At 28.9% G+C, this 19,520-nt stretch overlaps 1 long non-coding RNA gene across 1 annotated transcript; it reads left to right on the top strand.

The window, feature by feature from the left end:
* The first annotated feature begins 1,137 nt into the window (after positions 1–1,137).
* LOC134683476 (uncharacterized) lies at positions 1,138–15,327 on the top strand. The gene is made up of 2 exons (XR_010101032.1): positions 1,138–1,255; positions 15,089–15,327. It is a non-coding gene; the product is annotated as an uncharacterized LOC134683476 (long non-coding RNA).
* The last annotated feature ends 4,193 nt before the right edge of the window (positions 15,328–19,520 follow it).

The raw sequence follows: 19,520 nt of genomic DNA, 5'->3' as shown, positions 1-19,520 counted from the left end.
TGCATTGTACGTGAACTGGTTATTTAAAGAAGAAAAAATGTCAACAATGAAAGTGAAACTACGGTAAATCATTTGATTACTAATTCGATCAACATAAATCATTCTTATACGGTTAAAAACAATGAGAAACTTATATTTTTAATTTATAAATTCAAATCAAACAGACCTATAAAAATCCAATTGCACGTGCTGGTTTAACCTATTCATAGCTTTATTTGTGTTTACATCGCTTATATGGTCATCTGAGGTCAAATCGATAGTTAATTAGATGGCGTCTGGATTTAAATACACACGAAACGAACCTACATATCATCTACCCCATGCTCTGTAAACTGTTTATTTTAAACGTTTGATAGATTGGATAAATGTTTTACATTGTTATTAATCAAATATGAGAATTTGAGTCAAATTGGTGACCATGAATTTGACAGCTAGTGCCTCTTTAACAATCAACTTCTCTGCTTTCTTTTTTATAATATAATGCCGCCATTAAGAAATATATAAAGACCCATTGTTTTAGATATGATATATGCATATGGATAACAATGCATTAAAGATAAAAACATGTAAATTTATGAATAATTCCCTATTTGCTATGTGTATTTATATTTCCCGTTTGTTATTTGACATGTATTTTTGTTTAAATGGTCCTTGGACCAACTCTAACAAGTTGTTTACAGCAATATCGGGTTACTTTCTTATCGGAATTCTGTAACCTTACCATTGTTTTACAACAATGTACCATAAAACCTTTTGGAAACGACCGAAATTCTGACCAATCACAGCAGGACGATAAAAATCAAGAATGTGATTACGGTTATGTTGTGTCATTGGACAATAAGGGTTACTATGGTTAATATTCCAAATTTCGATATATTTTGGATTATTGGAATTTTCGATATCACAAAGATTAAATTTACCATTTCAAACTATAGTTATTGAATAATTCAAGTTATAAAATTACTCTCTTATGAGTTTTTAATATCTTTACCACCCACGGAGTACCTCAACAATAGCACTCCTATTTTATTGCGTAAATTGTATAACCTTGGTTCAAAACCATCAATCAGTAGCAATAATGATTACATGCAATAGTTTGTCACCGATCATTTTTATAGAATATTCTCAAAACGCCCACTTATCTACCTAATATCGTGCTCTTTGATCTTTGAAAACTCAAAACATCGAAAAAATCATAATAAACGGTGAAACGATTTGTAGCCGTTCTGCATTGCGAAACTATTGGCAAAATAAGGTAATATATTCCTCTTTATTGCTTTACTTTTAATTGTATTTACAAAGACTATCGAGTATTACAATTTGATTTTTGTATTATGGTAGCGAGTTGTTTATTTATTTGTGCTACTCCTTTCATTTTTGTCCTCCCAGAGTCAGAAATAATCTGTTTTCTTTTAAGTATTGTAAATGAGGATTGTCTGGGTTTTCTCAGTGCAAATTCATCTTTTGTTGAGAAACAAGAAAAACATGTATCAGTCCTGCCTGCGTGTGGTTGATTATATTATACCGGAATGACTCTTGTTAAATAATACTGAACGATAATAATAATCACATCTTATAACTATTGGAAATGAATGTGGACACCATCTTCACAGATTGGGAAAAAAAAACATAATAGAAAAAGAAAAGTGATAAACAATTTTCCTGTGTTCTTCCCTAATCTAAAATTGTAATGTTTTATTTTTAATAATTTCTTTGAAATATATAATTCATTTGGAAATATAATTTTACTTCAAACCATCTTTTTTCCTCCACTTTTTTGTACTCGTTGACTTACATGACACATAATCTAACAAAGCCGACTTAACAAAATGTTACATATAAAAATAAGTACATATTAATTATATTATACAGTCAATAAATGTTATAAATTGTACCAGTGAACTAATATGTTTAAGGTCCTCAGCTGCATACATGTATTATGCTGTCCAAATTACTGCTTTGTTCTATAAATAAAATTTCTATACTTTTGTCTAGTATGTTTCACTGTTATTAACGAATTTGAATACTATATTTGACCATTACATATGGTGTTATGTATTTCTTAAAACACATTATTTTGCCCGATTTATTTCACTGTTATTTACGAATTTGTATACCATATTTGACCACTACATATGGTATTATGTATTTCTTGAAAAATAATTATTTTGTCCGATTTTTTTGTGGTATTTTGATTTTTTAAGCGGATCTATATAATCTTAGAGATTTTTAATTTCCCGTCAAGAAAACAGATTAGGAATTAGTGCATCTCTTTGAGATATAAATGTCAACAAGGTTAAATTAATTAGTTAATAAACCACCAACACATGGTAACAATTGGATTATGGTTGTGGCAATCCATGTTTTCATTCCGGCTTTACAACAAAGGAAAATAAATGAGAAGTTTTATATAAATATCTGTAATATTTTATTTGATACTTGAAGATTCACACATTGGTTTTTATATAGAGGTATTTATTGAATTATATTCTTTATATGATATAACACTGTCAGTATTAATGTCAAAATATAGAACAAATGCATTACTCCTTTAGTTTTATATATTTTTTATGGCTCCTGAATACTCGTATAAACAATTCAAAAATATGTCAAGTCTCAGATCATTTTCAGCATTTATAATTAAATTTTACTTCATATGTTATTATTTGTACTCTGTGTTTGTTTATGTTTTAAAAATTATATTTAACAAATCAGTAAATATCTTACTAACTTACATAGTGTAATAACGCTTTTGAAATTCAAATACTTGCAGGTATCGTAAATTCAGAAATGAATGCGGGCATTTGTTATTGCGAAATCTAATTAATTTTATTGCAAAAATTTAATGAAGGAAAACCAATACTTAAATTATCACGAAAAGCCAGTTTCTATTCTTGCGACCAATTGATAAAACATAATTGTTATATATATATTTTAGATTTACAGTAATTATGATTTTTCAAATTCTCATATCAATAGGTTTTTTTTTTTAAATTTTGGCCATTTTTTCCAAGCGAATCTTTTTGATTGTTAATTATATCTCGTCCATATTTATGATATATTTGTCACTGGACGAAATGCCAACAGTAATCGATAGTGCTGTCAGTAATTATGGTCCATGTCTTGTATAAAACTAAAAATATATTTTCTAATAACAATATATATAGTTACACTTCTTATATTTATTGTGATGTTAATGTGTATCTTTATAGTGTTGAAGAAAATTAATTTACTAGCGAAGGATGGTCATTCAATCGGGTCAAATATTGTACAAATTATCATTCAAATATATAGAATTTATTCAATATAAGTGTTCGGACGGTTATACATTTACACTACTATCACTGGCTTATATATACGTATAAATATTCAACCCTGTCCTGCTAAGATATAAAAGTTATGATGAGTCAACAAGGTTTGAAATAACTCAAGTACCCCATCAACTATTTTTTTTATATCATCAGGCAGTTTTAAAATAGAATAGAGCAATTCAACCGTCAAATTTCTACAAATTACGATAACAAAAATTATTTTATAAGATCTGCTATAGGTCGTTATAAAAAAAATACAAATTAAGTTCATAAAGGGACACATAGTTTACGAATTATACGGTGAAGAAACTTGCTCAAAACCCGGCTATTGTAACAAAATATTATTGTCAAATGTTATTCATTATTTTATGAGGGCTGGGGCAATTGAAATATAAAAAAAACGAATGATTTTGTTTAATCGTTGGACATGGAAACTATATAATTCATGAGACAAAAAAAAAAACTCGCGTAGTCTGGGACCTGAATCCAGCTTTATGTATCTTCGAAAGATGTTCGATTTGACCGCTATTATATAGTTATTTTTTCGTAATATTTAATTAACCGTTGTTTTAAAAGAGAGATTTTACCGCGAAGTGTGTTATGATTTTATTATCATTTATGCAAATTTCGAAAGTAACATGGCGCATTTTGTTCTCTAACTTTTGTTTCATTTTTCTGTTTTAAGATGAGTGTATATCTTTACTGCATTTGAAATTTTGCAAAACATGCAGTCTCTTCTTTGTGAAGACAATTTTTTCATGTATCAATTCACTTAGTTATTTTGTCTTGTAGGAAGTGTTTACATTACCAAAATGAGCGCATTGACGTTTTCGCATGGCAAATTCAATAAACTACTTATTTCTTGAAAGAGAAAAATTTGAAGCAATCTCACTTGATAGTATTTTTTCCAGTATTATGCTTTTTGGAGATTTTAGTCATTTCGTGTGAAAACATTTTTTTGTGGAACATAATAAGATAAAAGTATTTTAATACAATTGTTCCAATAATACTTACCCCTCCCCTCCTCCTCCTTCTTAAAAAAGAAACACTTGCAAAATTTACTACCAACCCTCTCACTCTCTCTCTCCAAAAATAAAGAATCATAACAAATTGATATACAAACAAGATTTTATTTAAGCAACAAAAGCACCCCAACACCTTAAAACAAACACAAAACAAACACATTGCATATAAAGTTTAGATGGTTAGCTCTAATAAATGGTTTGATAGTGAAACATTAAAGAAACTCCATAATGCTTTATTGATAATTGGCTTCCAATAAAATCTCTGAAGCATTTATTTATGTGCAGATGAGACAATTGTTTTATAACTAAAACACGCAAATTAAAATAAGAGCAAGCAAACATCAATACCGAGGCTAACTGCACGATTTTAAACGACGAACACATAAAAGCACACACAGACACACACACACACACACAAAACATAAGAGAACACTAACAGACATCATAAAGCCAATGCGAAAGGCACATATTGCTTTCATTCATTCATATTTGTTCTTTTTTTTTTTTATTGCACTTGATAATTAACGATAACTTTATAAGATTTCTTTTAAATTTGAACACAAGTGCTGCTAAATATAAATGCGACTCCGACACTATTATATCAATATAGATAGGTTATCTGATTTACATTTTCAAATAAGTTTTCTTACATTAAAGTTTTATTTTAAAGCATCATCAAAAGTCTTTTGTGTACCCATGATGTCAAAACTGTCTTAAAACCTCGCCGAAAAACGGAAACATGCGCAGCTTTTTGATTACATGTTAACCTTTGTTCTCGGGAAGTAAATGTCCTTTCGCACACTATACTTTATGTTTACTAAAGTAAGATGTCATTTGAATGATGATATCCAGTGAGTAGTCGCCCCTGTTTCTAACGATTTACATGTCATCCTCAGGAGGAGTTACGTTTCAGTAACGACTGGATAATATTTATTATTATCATTTATTTCAATATGTTGGGAATCGGAAGAAAGCTGATCGCCGTTTCAAATTTTCATTTTTGTTTGCGAACATGATGCTCATAACATGCATTATCTTTGCAATTTATCTTTACCATGAAAATAAGCAGTAATTAATCATATATGTTTAATTCCATAATGGCGTAATATAGTTTTTGTAGAAATAAAGAAGTGTTTAGTACGACTTGCTGCTTTTGGAGTTCATTCGTTTCACCAACTTTTCCAACTCTTATATTTCAAATTTATTTACGAGTTTAATTGGTAAACCACTGTTGCTTCTACAATTTAAGAAAAATAAATAAATATAATATAGTACTCAAAACATAGATTGTATCAAACACTTTCAGGAAATTAATAAAAATGTCATTGTTCTTATGTTTTGTTATATTTCATAGTACAATGTTGTTATTAAATTATTCATGATTTGAATTACGATCCCTAACATAAACGTACAAAATGTGATTGTTTATGAATACTTCTTTATATTTCTTCGACAAATCAAAGGTTGTTCTGTTTTTTTTGTGGAATATAAAATAAAAGAAGTATTTATAAAATCATAAAAAATCATGAAATATTTACAAGATTGGTTGAATTACTTTGTTTTAATCAAATTAATCAAAATAAAATTTAATTTTCACCACTTTTTAATTATTTTGATTTTATATATCATAGTAATACTATCTTCCTTTTCATTGCAAGATATTGCAGGAAGAATAATGACCCTTTTCTTATATTTCTATGATTCATGTGTTGTGTTACGAAGTAATGCACTAGGGTTTGTTTCAACTTACCATGCTGCAAAAAAAAATGGTTTCATTTCTGATTTTACTCTTTTATTATTCCAAATCGCCAGAAGTGCTGCAAACGTTTCTGACCACACATTTAAAAAATAGATAGATAGTATATTGTCCCCCTTATCTTTATAATAATCATTTTGAAGATTGCACCACGGAAAGACTTACAAAAATATTATATAAAACTTTTTAATGCTGATTCTAATGAATTTATTTTAGACCACAAAGCTCGTACCGTTCTTATTAGTACTCATAAACCTAGGAATAGATTGTTTCCTCAACTTTGTACTTATTTGACTTTATGAATATTTTGATTTGAGCGTCACTGATGAGTCTTGTGTAGGCGAAACACGAGTCTGGCGTACTACATTATAATCCTGGTATCTTTGATAACTATTGTCTTAATCATATTTGAAACGACTTTTCGAAACTTTTGGTGTTTATGGATTTCAAATTTCGTATTTTATTTTGCCTTCCAACTGTCTTTATTTTAGCGCCAATGGGTGCCACTGGATTTTTTTTCGCATACCAAATTATAAACCTAATATCTATAATTAAGTTCTTAAAATCTTTCTATGCTTTTGATTATTTGTTTGCTTGGTACCTGTGTATCAAGAGGAGGATTTCGGACGCACGAATTTAGAAAGTGCAATTTTATTTTTCGTTTTTATTTTTTGTATTTTGACTATTGCAGATATATTTTGTTCATATTATTATTATAATAATGACAGCATGTTGTTTTGTAATTGTTGTTGAGTATCTGTATGAGTTTTTTTTTAAATACTAAGGCTTTTCTACCTCAGGCATATATTACCTTAGCTGTATTTGGCAAAACTTTTAGGAATTTTGGTCCTCAATGCTCTTCAACTTCGTACTTTATTTGGTATTTTAAACTTTTTTGGATTCTAGCGTCACTGATGAGTCTTTTTTTAGACGAAACGCGCGTCTGGCGTATATACTAAATTTAGTCCTGGTATATATGATGAGTTTATTTACTCTTGTTTGGCCTTATTTTGAATTTGTTTTGAATTTAAGAGTTTCCAAGAAATTTGAATATAATTTGATTTCTATTTGTAATTCTGATTAATATCTAATACTAAAGAAGCTATACATGACACCTAGTGTAATGTCGAATTGTAAACATCTAACAATGCAAAAATATATAACAGCTTAATTATGCTACCTCTAGTTTTATTCTATTACTAATAACACTTATATCATGATAAAGTTTATGCTTTATCAACTTCTGTCCAATTAAAGTTGACAATTAAAATAAAAGAAGCATTAATAACAGGTGTCATATAAGATTTTTTTTAAATCTAAATGTTTGGAATACATTAATGAGACAGATACCAAATAAAATATCAGCATCATCAAAAATATCTAAACATTTAGAAAAATGAATAGTTGTTTGAAATTGATATCAAGTTTATCCGAAGTATCAACTGTTCTTATTTCTAAGAATCAATTAACGGTCAAACATTAAAAAACAATAATACAAAAAATATAAAAAAATATAAAACATTTGGAAGGTCCTATCATCCAGCTTTTTAAAGTAAAAAAAAAACAAATAACAAAACATATCGAAATCGAAGTAAAATTCAAAAGTGAAAGTCCCTTATTATCAAATGGCAAAATCAAAGGCTTAAACGAATGGAAAACTACTGCGAATTCGAGTTTTATTTTTCAAGCATACAGATATTCATCAACAATCACAAAAACAACATGCTGTCTTTTATTTTGCTACTGTATAGTTTTTTTTTGGTTTTTTGTTGTTGAGTATCTGTATGTTTTACTCCTGTATGACCTTATTTTGAATTTGTTTTGAATTTAAGAGCTTCCAAGAAATTTGAATATAATTTGATTTCTATTTGTAATTATGATTAATATTTATACTAAAGAAGCTATATCTGACACCTAGTGTAATGTCGAATTGTAAACATATAACAAAGCAACAATATATAACAGCTTAATTATGCTACCTCTAGTTTTATTCTACTCAAAATAACACTCATATCATGATAAAGTTTATGCTTTATCAGCTTCTGTCCAATTAAAGTTGACAATTAAAATAAAAGAAGCATTAATGACAGCTGTATATAAGGTTATTTAAACTAAATGTTTGGTATACATGAATGAGACAGATACAAAATAAAATATCAGCATTCTCAAAAATATCTAAACACGTAGAAAAATGAGAGGTTGTTTGAAATTGATATCAAGTTTATCAGAAGTATCAACTGTTCTTATTTCTAAGAATCAATTAACGGTCAAACATTAAAGATGACTTGTACAATCAAGAAAACAATAAAACAAAAAATATGGAGAAAAATATAAAACATTTGGAAGGTCCTACCATCCAGCTTTTTAAATCCAGTTGTTAAAGAAAAAAGTGAAATAACAAAAATACAGAAATCGAATGAAAATTCAAAAGTGAAAATTCCTTAATATCAACTTGCAAAATCAATTGCAGAAACGAATGGAAAACAACTGCAAATTCGTGTTAAAGTGAAATTAATCTTTTATTTTGCTACTGTATTTTTTTTTTTGGTTTCAATCCTGTAATTCACTGCCACTTAGACTTACGCACAAATAACTGATCTGTTCTGGTTGCTGTTTCCACAAGTCCACACCCTTCTAATTAACAAGACATTCGTACTCTCTTCCGAACTCATGTTCCAAAATAAAATGCAGCATTTATTTTACATTCGGAATAAAGTTTTATTCAAACAGAAACATTGAGTTTATACTTTTTAACTATTTTAGGAAAATGGTCTATTTTATTTTGCTGCATGTTTTTACATGCAAAAAAAAATGGAGTTTTAATACAATACAAGATAATTCATAGAACCTTACTATATTTGATAAAGGAAACATTCTATATGTTTAAATGGCATTTTTTGTTTTCGTCTTACAACATTTGACTATTGTCTTTTCTTCTGCATTGCTTTTTTTTACATTTTATCTGGTAGTTTTTAAGTAATTTCTAGTTTATCTATGCTTAAGATTGCCTCACGCTCATTTTCGTTTTATGTAGTTTGTAAAGTCATCCTCCGTTGGTCTTGAATTAAGAGCCTCTCAACATCAGCCACATTAAAAAGCCTATATTGTTATACATCAGTGGCGCTCGAAATCAAACAGTCAAAATGCCAAAATCCATAACAAAGTAGAAATGGAAAACAGCCAAATATTCCGAATATTTGATTTTGTATTACGTCATCACTGTATGCACCAAAATCTGAATATTGTTTTTCTTCCTGTGTTTGTTGATATTGATAATTTGTTGTTGTTTGCTTGTTTATTATTCATTGTTTCTCATTTCAGATAAACGTATAATAAGCTACCTCTGATTTTCAAAAAATGAACACACGGTTGATATTTCTTTGAATCCGTCGATGCTACGTGTTGATCATTCTATTTTTGTAACTTCCAGGCTCTTATCTTGTGGTTTAATTTCATGATTAGATTCGGCATCTTTTGTTAAAGCTGAATTTTGAATCCCCTCTGGCTTATGATTCTTGGACAAACTTGCAAATTGACTATTATCATCTCCACCGAAACCGCTAGTGGTCAATGATTTAGTACTAAAATGACATAAAAGATATATATTATTTATACGAATTATCGAAATAAACACATTTTGTAAACAAAGATTTAAATTCTATGTTTTTTGAATGTACATTCTTTCAAATTCAGTTGTTTTATAGAGTCTAATCTTTTCTGTTTTCTGGAATAAAAAAAGTGGGCAGTATCAAACTTTGTGTTTTGTTCAAATATGATTGTACTGATATTGTTATTTTTTTTTATGTTTTTGCTTCCTAATTTGAAAAAAAAGTTTTTTCATCTTTAAGTAATCAATGTAAGAATAAAACTTTTCTAGAGAATTTAAAACGAAAAGTCCCATAACCAAATGGCAAAATTAAAAGCTTAAACACATCAAACGAGTGGATAACAAATGTCATATTTCTGACTTCATATAGGAGAGGGTTTGTCTGAACTGCCAGGACTCATTGAAAAGAAAAGAAAACTTCCAAATATCGATGTCTTTTCTTTTTGATCGTATGTATTATTTGATAGAACTATTTAATTCTTGAACATGCAAAACATGTTTGATTAATTATTCATTATGTTTGATATATGTAAACATTCATAAAAGATATTTGAAAAAGAATCTGTTGCAAATTTCTCCATATCAAGTGTGCTGCTAAGCAAAATATCATAAATTCAGAACTCCGAGGCATATTGAGCACATGCGATCACCCCTTGTATAGTTTTCTATGTTCTGTCATGTGTACTATTCTTTGTCTGTTTGTCTTTTTCATTTTTAGCATGGCGTTGTCAGTTTATTTTAGATTTAAGAGTTTGACTTTCCCTTTGGTATCTTTCGTCCCTCTTGAAAAAAGGAAGAAGTCCACAAAAACATGGAGAAAAACAAATGCTAGACACATTCAACGGAACAAATTGTCAAAACAACCGTCTTCCTGTTCCAACAGGTTATTAATTACATATAAGTTAACAGTACCAATTGGAATTCGAAAGGTTCAAGAATTTTCCTAGTAACAACTGGAATTGCAATATCTACTTGAGAGTAATTCTTATATGTACTAATTAGAATACAGAACAAATAAGAATTCATATATATGCTACAGTATCTATTGAAATATTCAGAATAGTACGAGTACATTGCTTGAATTTGATAAAATAAAAAGTAAAATCACAAAAATACTGAACTCCGAGGAAAATTCAAAACAGAAAGTCCTTAATCAAATGGCAAAATCAAATAATAAAACATATCAAACGAATGGACAACAACTGTCATATTTCTGCATGGTACAGGCATTTTCAAATGTAAAAAATTGTGGATTGAACCTGGTTTTATAGCTAGCTTAACCTCTCACGTGTACGTAATACAATAGCCAACATGAAACACCACTAAACTTGATTCGAATGAAAAATGTTAAACTGTAAATTTTTAAAATATTATATTAGAAAGAATCTTAATAGTTTTTTTGTGAATGAACAAATGCAGAGGAAATTTTTCTTTACCTCATTTTTATTACAATTGATCCCTCGTATGCATTCAGACAAATGTGAAAAAAAACCGTTGGGTGCTAATTGTGTTCTAAACTCCACTACACAACACAAAAGTAAAATAAACAAAATATACCGAACTCCCCAAAAAAATCAAAACAGACACTTCTTTAACAAATGGCAAAATAAATACCTCAAACACATACTATTCCTGACTTGGTACAGGCAGATCTGCATGTAGAAATAGTGCATCAAACCTGGTTTTATAGCTAGCTAAAACTCGCACTTATATGACAGTTGCATATAGTTCCATTTCTACTTAGATAAAGAAATACATTATTATCTATTGAGAAGTACTCTTCAATTTTAAAGTGCTGTTTTAATGCATCGTGGATTTTGAAACATTTGAGGAGCAGCATTTCTTCATTCGAAAACGAAAAAAAAACCAATTAAAAAAAACCCAACAAACTTTTGATAAAAAATGACATATTAGTTTGCTTCAAGACATCCCTACCATGTAAAATCTTAGATTCAAAATGATTATGCCTCAATTTCCCTCTTCTTCATGTACATTGGGTCTGTTTCCATTGACTCAATTCCATTGATCTTGTAGTGCTATTTTTTTTTATTGAAGCATTGAATTGGCAGGTCGTTTCAGTTTGCAATTGTATAAAAAATTTAAAAAATGTGTTTCGTTTTGATGACAAGACCGTTTACTCTTCGTTATGTCACCATAAAAATATTTTATAAATAAACTATTATAAAGAATTTCAGGAAACATGACAGATTGAGGCTGTCGTTTGTAAATGTAGCAAAATATTGATACTTGCTATTAATATTGTTTGCCTACTTATCATGAACATAAGCAAAAATAAAATGTAAAATATAGATCCAGTAAAAACTAAAATCTTACTAACGAAAGCGTTAAGGAATATCATGGATTCAGCGACGAAAAATCGAGAGCTACCTGAATCTTCTAGTAGATACTTGAAATCAGATGTGTACTAGATTTTAATAAGTTTAAATCAGAATTCTATTTTTTTCTAGTTTATATTGAAATTCAGGTTCGTTGAAAAATATACTGCAGTTTTAAAGTGTCGTTTAAATTATTAAATGCATCAGGGATGTTGCAACTTTCGAAGGAATTAAAAAACAGTATCATTCTAAGGAAATAAATACTATTCTTGATGAAAATAACATTTTAGTTTGTTGCCAATTATAAACAATTTTGCACACATGTGAATTCTTGAATTCGAAATTTATAATGCTTTCATTTTAAGCCATCTTGTTAATGTACACCCACTCGCTTTCCCTGAGTTAAGATCCGTTGATCTAATTCAAATTTTACACATTGAAGCATTTTGTTGGAAACAAAAAAAAACTTCAGTCCTGATTGTCAGTGTGTTTCTGTTTTCAACTGTTAAAAAATATGCATTACAATTTTATGTCCATGTAGATGCCAAAACTGCTAACTCATCAATATGCCCCGAATAAATTATATTTTGACTATTTTATTAATTGTAACTGTTTATCTAACGCATCATGTAAATATAACGGAATTTGATGAGACTGTTATTAAAGTGAGAGGGTTAGCGCTATAGAACCAGGTTTAATCCACCATTTTCTACATTTGAAAATGCCTGTACCAAGTCAGGAATATGACAGTTCTTGTCCACTCGTTTTTGATGCGTTTTGTTATTTGATTTTGCCATGTGATTATGGACTTTCCTAATTGATTTTCCTCTGGGTTCAGTATTTTTTTGATTTAACTTTTCATTTATATATGAACCGTTATACACATTTTTAACAATCATTACAAATTTAACCTTCTGTTTGTTAATATATCAAAATATTGCTAGTTACAATTTAGTATCTTTCAAGAACACTAGTACAAAATGTAAGCATATATATCCAGTTTAATCCAGAACCGTACTAACGAAAGTGTTAACCAACATCCGGGATCCTACTAAAAATCTAGTGCAATCCAGAATCTTCTATTAGATATAAAAATTCCAATTTGTATTGGAGTTCTATAAGTATAAACCTGAATTCTATTTTTTTCAAGTTTATATTGGGTTAAAGATTTGTTCTGGGAGGATTCTGAATAATACTGAATTCCAATTTGCAGATTCAACTATATTCCATTGTGTACCTTAACATATACATCACTATGGTATAACTTCCAATTGTAAGGCATTTGTTTTGTATCAACACATTACAAACCTATTTATTTGCAGAACTCTGTGCACTAAAACATGTTTATTAATTTTTCTAACCAATATCTTTATGAGTTTTGAAAGGAGGCTTTCAATTTCTGGCTACCCTTTGACAAGCCTTAAATTCCAACTCATGATAAACATAATCATACCAAATTTAACTCATGTCAAATAACTATAAAAATGCTAGTTAGTAAAATGATTTATAGTTGTTTGTTCATCCTAATGAACATTCAATCAGGAGATAGAATTTCTAAACAGATTTACATGATACTGGGGAATTTATACAGTGCTGGTCTCGTATAAAAATAGGGATAACTCTATTCTTATGCAATTTTACCTTGAAACGAATTTTGTAAGCTTCAGTGGGCCTAATGTTGGTTCATTTTAATTACTAATAGGGCTTGGAGTATGCTTTTCAATTTGTTTTCATGCACACCAATAAAATGATCATAACCTTGATTAACCTTTTAAAGTAATTGTACGTCAAGATGCTTAGTTATTCCTCATGAAGCTAACACAGTTTTTGTTGCTTTTCAAGGAAGGAGTTTATGCTTTGTTGTGCGTCTTATGAATATTTTGTCTTATATTACTATATTTACAAAACATCAGATGAAAGCTTACTAAAGATGTAGGCTAATGAGATTTACTTTTACTCGAATGAATTGTAAATTGCTCTCTCGTGCGTTTGTAATGATAATCATTGTCTTCATTAAAAAATTCATTCATCTTTACGATAAATTAATGTTGTTATGCTATCGTATATTGTCATGTTGGTTATTTTTCTTTTTTCTATTTTACCAAATTTTGATATATATTTACAATTTATACATAAATTCAATTTTAAGTAGTTCATTTCATAAGACTACAAAATAAAAACATATATTGATTATAAAAGTGTTTATGATATAGTAATTTATATATTATTTACATCTTTTATTGAATAATAACCCTCAAAGACAGGATCATATTTTGTGTATCAAGTTTTAGGAAATTTAGGGAAATGAAGGTAAATATATGTATATATGTATACCAAGTATTAAGGAACATAACCTTCCATATACAATTGAGATCTGATGGAGGTTTTCAGACGCCTAATAAGACAATATGACAAATAATTAGAACTAAGTAATACTAACCAATTACATACTGGAAAAGGGGGGAGTGTTTAATTGTTTATTCTCATCATATGTTCCAATAGTATTATCAAATGTGTGCAAATAATTATCAGTTTTGTGTAGATTATATTAGTCGCAGGTTTCATAGAAATGTTTGGCTTTTTACTTTTATATTACAAACTTCATGATAAATATTATTTATCAAGTTCATCTTTTTCAACTTGAAGTTCCAAACTCTTCGACATTTGACTTAATAAATTTCTAGAATTTTTACTTACATTTATTTAACATATAATTGATTAATATTATGCATGTAAAAGCAAAATCAAATGTAAACCATATATGTTCACACATTTGTTGTTTTAATGTATTGGGAAAAAACATTTACTGAGGTGATATGATAGATGTGGGTGGCATGGAAATTCTAAAAATGTTTGTAAATAACACTACATTAGACTAATACGTTTGTACAACACATATGGTGTTCATTTTACATTTTGTATGTATTTTTAATAAGGCCACAACCTTAAAGCTTATGTTTAAACATTTAAAAGTGATGCTAAATTCCCATCGAGAACTTCCTGTACAATATCTTAAGAAAATCTCATTTAAAATCCTTTATTCTTTTTTTCAGAATTGGTGTAAGCTGGTATGTGCTGCAGACGTGTTTAGAAGCTTTTGGATTAGTTCGTGTTTAATATACATTTAAGACAATCTGAAATAAATATTTACATACACCAGAATTCACTTTATTCGTCCTTCAAAGACATGTATATACATAATGTTACATTGTAAATGTAAATTTGATCCATAATTTGTTTCTATTTTGTATCAAATTGTTAGCATTAAACCCTGACCGAATAATATGAAATATCAACGAATATTTTTTTACAACTGTCGCACCTCAATACAATAATGACTTGGAATTTAATGAAGACTGCAACATGTTTCTTTATGACTCTGGTATGTTCGTTCAAATTACATACTTGCATATGATTTTCCTTATTATTTTTGAGTGTACCAAAGTAACTCTGTGCTAATTTGCTTTTCTTTCTAATGCATACTTTTAATTTTTTAAAATGGTATCAATATTTTATTATCATAATAAGAAGAAGACTAATAATAGTAATAAAAATATATTTTTTTATAAAACCGATGGAAAAGGGTTAGTTACTTTAACTGATCACCGTTCTGATTTCAATGATCGACGACAATACAAGATAATTAACAAAAAGTGAAATCACAAAAATACTGAACTTAGAGGAAAATCAATTCGGAAAGTCCATAATCACATGGCAAAATCAAATAACAAAAACGTATCAAAAACGAATGGACAATAACTGTCATATTCCTGACTTGGTACAGGCATTTTCAAATGTAGAAAATGGTGATTTAAACCTGGTTCTATAGCGCTAATTCTCTCACTTTAAGAAAATATTTATGAATTAATTGACTAAAAGTTCAGTGGAAATTGTTTCATGCATAATCAGATCAATTAGATGGAAAGTGATGTATGATGACACAACTTAAAACAATAGTCTTTATGTGAACTTCTGTATATAAAGGTGACAATGATAAAAGAAACTTATAAATGATGTTGTTTATTCTTCGAAAACAAAAAACTGATCTATTTTTGACCAGACGTCCATCCATAATAATATAGGTAAAATGATTTGGGTAGTATCCATTGTGTCCAAAGTATTAACGAAATTATGTTTATATTTTACGTGGAAAACAATTTCTTGAACTTGAAATACTTATCCTTATGAAAGTAGAACCAAGCCTTGAACTTATATATTAACCATTCAAATGGTTACGTAATTTTTGATCAGCTTTCTATTTTCTATTAATATCAATTTAATAACACTGAGAAAAAAACCGCCTTAAATATTCATATAGGATACAATATACAAGGTACATATGGACTTAAAACAGTTTTTCGTCTTTTAAATATTGTCGGCAATTGCTACAAACAACGAATTATATATGCTTATAAATCATATCAACAGCCCGATAGTCTTCTATTATATATTTTTTTTGAATTAATGTTATATGAATTATTTCTTATTAAAAAAAAAATTAACTTGAGAATAAACATCGTCAAACCAAATTTTATATTTTCACGCTCACAGAAAAAAACATTGGAAGGATATATATATATATATATCAACGAACTGTTATTATTCAAATTATATTATTAGTATCAGAATCACACAGTTTATCATTTGAAACTGATTTGTCTAAACTCACGAGACGAAGGAAACATTGGAATATTCAAAATTTAAGAAATGTTGACCTCAAATACATTCTGCTGCATCCTTGTTTATTGTGAACAAATGAAAAAGCCATTCCTCCTAAGTAAAACATAAACAAGTCTAGACCAATATTGCTTATTTTGAATTTTTTTTTAATGCTTTAAAATTTTTGTTATAATATTCCTGAATAAAAATGAAACGAATATTTTATAAATTTCACTCGTCCGAAATTCATCAGGAATGCTCAATATCAAATGTAAGAATGCAAAGGATGCATAAGAACTGAAACAGTTCAAAAACTATCTGACTTAAACGACAAAAGAAACATAAGCCAACATTATCCATTGTCAATGTTGTTGTCTTGCGGAGTTGAACACTTAGTTTCTTTTATAAAAAGTAATACAATTTATGATCCGGAAATTTTAGAAAGTATTGGTATCAATCAATTAGAACCGAACATTCATTAAGAAAATCTTTTGAATTATTATGCTCAAAACAGTTCAAAACTGAGTTTTGATCGGTTAAGTGGGTGCTAGCTGACAAATTAAAAATGCAGAAATATTTTTCAAAAGATTTATGAAAAATAACACAATTTTATGAAATGCTACCTGTTATGTAGCTGCTAGAGATTTATTAACGCTGAGTCAAATACAATCCATAGTTTGAACATTTCCGTAGTGGTATACCCAATATTTTGGACAATGGTTATTCCAACTGTTCCAATGCTGTAGTGTTCGTATGTTCTCCTCTTTTGTTTTTCCACAATATTCACACAAAGCACAAGGTAAACCGGGTAATATTTATGCCTTCACTTGAGTCTATATTTATCTACAATATCTTAGAAAATAGTTTTCATAATATCCATTGAAATAAAAATTTGAATAAATATCTATTTATTGCATTCATCAACAATGCATTCAAAATCACAAGAACGTTTTACAAGGAAATCGCATGTGATATATACATCTAAAGCACCACGATTTCAATTACACTTAAAGAACTCCGTTCACACAGAGTATGGGTTTTGTAGCAAAGAACTAATCACGTATATTAAAATTGTTTATTAAATTTCCTGCATGATCATGTTTAATAAAAAGCAAAGGAACATATATTTTGTACAAAGACTTATTCAATATGGTAAAATAACAATGCTTTTTTCTGTTTGATTGATATGAAAATCTTCTTTGAATACATTCTTTCTGAAGAATTAAACACGCCCTGAGACCGTTTTACAGAGCCAATTTACCGATAGTATGGAACTTCAAAGAATAAATTATCACACAATGTATTGTAACTAACTCTTCAAAAGAGAATGTAACAAAATTTTAACATTTATATATTCAAAGAGTTGTAAATGATTCTTCGGGGCAATCTCCGTCAAAACCACGAGTCACTGCTGGTGGTATCAGCTCATTTCCTGTGGTAGTTAAGCTAATCTGATAGACACAAATCTTAAATACCACATCCAGGAAGACTGTCAAACTCATGTAAAAAGTCTTTTTTTCTGAGGTCAAAATGGTAAAGAGTAAACACTCCGATAAAATTTCAAAGCGGAAAGTCCCCAATAAAGTCGCAAAATCAAATGATAAAACACATCAAACGAATTAACAACAAATGTCATATTCCTGACTTGGTACAGGAACATTTTCAAATGTAAAAAATGGTGGATTAAATTATGCTTCTCACCTTATGGTAAATGGTACTTTCACGTTATCATACAGGATGCTATACTACATTGAAATAGGAACACTAACATATACTTCATGCATGCCGCATGCATACATTTTTAAAGCACAGTTTATGTCATTATGATCTTCAAAAACAAACCCCACACTTATATACATGTTCATTTTTTAGCTATAAGATATATACTATTCTTCAGTTGAAATACTAGTTTGTCTAGATTTGCTTTTAGAATAAACGTGTTTGATGTCGACATGAATGATGAAACATTATAAACCAGCATTCAATAGTTTTGAAACATCGTTTTCAATAGATACTAGTGATCACTAGTAGGCTGGTAGTTGATATTTGAGTCATCTGCATTTCAAATAGACAACATTAAGCTTCATCAGAACAAATTTACCATCCGAACAGGGCTGATTACCCTCTCCAAATTCAATTGCATGAAATTGTGAAAAATTAGCTTTACATCTTGTAGAAGCCGGGAGAGAAATTTTCCGCCTGGTGAGGAACGATTTAATTTCGGTATCTTGCCCAATAAGACGTGAAATTTGGGATGTAATGAAAACTCATTGATACTGTACGACATCACATCCGCACGTCTTTTCTACGCTTCAGTGCTTATTTCATCTTCAGGCTCACAGAGAAATTTTCTTCAGGCAATTATTTCGTATTTGTAAAATTTCCAAATTATTCCGCAAAAGGTTAGTCGTGAAACGTTTCATGACCATTCATCTTTTAATAGGTTACCCAACGTGATGTTATATACAAAGACTTAATCTCCTCTGGTCATTTGAGTGTTTTACACATTAAGAGATCATTCTCTTGAGTAAAGATCATTTAAACCACGATTAATCAATAACTGTTTTAATCGTAGAGATTTTTCTGTAATATCTTTTCTTCTTTTTAATAAAGAGCTGTGAACTTCCGCGGGACGTAAATCATACCATCTTCCAATTTACAGACTGTAAAATATCGCAGCACATGAAATTAACATGGTTAATAGGTATCAGCGACACAACTGTACAGCAATTTCTACAAAATTTCGATCCCTTAGTAGCGTTCAAATAGCTTCTCAAGTAGTCGTAAATCTTTATTTCAATTGTGTGGAAATTTGTTTTCTTAAGC

This window comes from Mytilus trossulus, chromosome 9 (assembly GCF_036588685.1).
Source record: "Mytilus trossulus isolate FHL-02 chromosome 9, PNRI_Mtr1.1.1.hap1, whole genome shotgun sequence".
Classification (NCBI taxonomy): Eukaryota; Metazoa; Mollusca; class Bivalvia; order Mytilida; family Mytilidae; genus Mytilus; species Mytilus trossulus.
This window is presented reverse-complemented; position numbering and strand designations above follow the sequence as displayed.